The sequence below is a fragment of the Coenobita brevimanus genome, chromosome 3, assembly GCF_032717465.1.
Source record: "Coenobita brevimanus isolate Jiangsu-jjx chromosome 3, ASM3271746v2, whole genome shotgun sequence".
In the NCBI taxonomy this organism is placed as follows: domain Eukaryota; kingdom Metazoa; phylum Arthropoda; class Malacostraca; order Decapoda; family Coenobitidae; genus Coenobita; species Coenobita brevimanus.
In genome coordinates, this window is record NC_136956.1 from 2,763,475 (window position 1) to 2,765,974 (window position 2,500).

The 2,500-nt window shown below is 35.2% G+C and overlaps 1 protein-coding gene across 1 annotated transcript in view; it reads right to left on the bottom strand.

Annotated features, from left to right (window-relative positions):
* Nucleotides 1–2,500, bottom strand: part of LOC145393963 (uncharacterized) — a 263,346-nt gene that overhangs the window by 260,613 nt on the left and 233 nt on the right. The gene's annotated exons all lie outside the window — the stretch shown is intronic.

The following is a 2,500-nucleotide window of genomic DNA, read 5'->3' on the forward strand; positions in this document are numbered from 1 at the left end:
ATTATAAAATATTGTCAGTAGAAGCAGTAGCACTTGTAGTAGTAGTAGTAGTAGTAGTAGTAGTAGTACCAGTAATAGTAGTGGTGGTGGTTGTGGTGATGGTGGTGGTAATAACTGGAACTCTGTAATTGTCCTACAGACAGTCACTGGTCTCCACCTACTGCTTCTCACAATTATTTTGACCTCATTGGGGAGCTTTGGATTTTTTTTTCTATTCTCAATGGCCCATACCAGGACATATAACCCCGGCCCTTCAGATTCCTTTTGCAGGTCGCATTGAAATCTCTAGAAGACACACCCAACTTATCTCGTTCACAACATAATACTGAAATGACTCTTTCTGACATGCCCTTCCACTGCACATAAGGGATTTGGATTTTTTTCTATCAGCATTGGCCCATGTCAGGACACACAACCTAGGCCTTTCAGACTCCTTGCGCAGTCTCCAATTTTCCTGGAATCATCGAGAAACTCTCAGCGAAAACAATAGTCTCCGCCAGTGTTATAGGTGGAGATTAATAATAATAATAATAATAATAATAATACAATAAAGAATTTCGTATTTAACCTCCATATGTAAAAAAAATAATAATTAAATGTAATCGCCAAATGAAATAAATCGCTAAATCACCAAAAGAAATAAATCGCTAAATAAAGTAAATCGCCAAATGACATACAGTAGGGTTAAGGCAGGAAGAAGCGATAAAGAAAACGGGGTAGGGGATTGGTAGGGCTAACTATGGTATGCTTATAGCCTCGCCTCCGGGCATTCCTGCGCCTAACGTTTGGGTTGCAATGGGTTTATCTTGGTCTTCCTGGTTTGTGGTTATTGCGTTTGTTTATTATTGTATTCTGTATTTTTGTTTTTGTTTATTTTACTTCTATTTACTGTTTTTGTTGTTTATTATAGTTTGTATGAATGGTTTTTTAATTATTTTTGGTTTATCTTTATATTTATTACATTTTTTACTTACTGTCTTTATTACATCTTATTTACAATTCTCATTATTTTTATTCTTATTACTGATTGTCTGTTATTGATTTATTTTTATTTTTCATATATATTTTCAGTATTTATCGTATTTTATTATTTATTGTAAATATTTATTATATTATTTATTACATTTATCCATCCATCCATCCATCATCCAATCCTGTGTCGGCCCTTGAGGAGCGTAGGAGCCCAGGGCTAGGCAAGTTGGTCCTGACATTTAAGCTGAGTGTCACTAGGCCACACTTATCCCTGAGTAGCATTATGTGAACAATAAACCCCAACCACCCCTTGGATATAAACCTACACAGACTCAGTTCAATTGGAGAGTCTTAATTACCCACTAAACCACCAGCAATATTTATTAAGTTATTTGTTTTATCTTATTTATTATTTATCATTTTACATTATATTGTCATTATTTCTTACATACATTATTATTCGTTAAGTTTATCATTTGTTTTTTTATTGATTATACTTCCATTACAGCTGTGAAAAATTGTCCTAGTCAGCCCCTCCTGCTGGAAAGATGCCAAGGTCTGAGGTTTTAATAGATCGTCCAGTGAAAGGCAGGTTTGATTTGTAAGTAATTGCTTTGGAGTTCTTACTATTTTTTTTAAATCGAGTGACGTGAGATATGACTTCTTTACTTCAGACTTGCCACCCGCAGACGACTGTTATTATTATTATTATTATTATTATTATTATTATATTTTATTATTATAATGATTACCAATATTATTATTATTATTATTATTATTATTACTTTGTGCGCGTGTGTTTGTGTTTGTGTATAAATATAAAACGTGTATGTACCGTATGTGTCAAGTATATATATATATATATATATATATATATGCGTGTGTGTGTGTAGTTGTGTGTGTGTATCTTTATGTACGTATGTACGTGTGTGTGTGTGTATATATATGTGTGTGTACGTGTGTATATATATGTGTGTGTACGTGTGTGTATATATATGTGTGTGTACGTGTGTGTATTTTCAGATCTTGCGTGCACCAGCTTGTTCCTGTCCTACCTAGAAACGCTCTCCCTTCAGCACGATGACCTCAAACCTGTGGCGTAGTGTGTGTGGCTCTGAGATACCTTAACACCTCCGCCTCAGCGATTCACTGCGGCCAGTACACCGCAGTAGCCTCTTGTGGGTCAGTGGTGAAAATTATGTTAGAGAGAGAGAGAGAGAGAGAGAGAGAGAGAGAGAGAGAGAGAGCATCTACTCTCGCTTGACTCTAACTTGACACAAATGGATTAGCACAAGAATATGGTGCTAGTCACGAAGAAGTGCTATGCAACGGATATGTAGAACCGTAGTATTGTATTTTACTGCCACTGAGCTACGTGAAATAAGCTGCAAAAGGACGCAAATCTGGGCCAAATTAAAGTGAAAGGAGTATAGGTGATTTTATAGACCTTACTGTAGAGCTTTGAATTATTATTATTATTATTATTATTATCATCATCATCATCATCATCACCAGTACCAAATTTTTC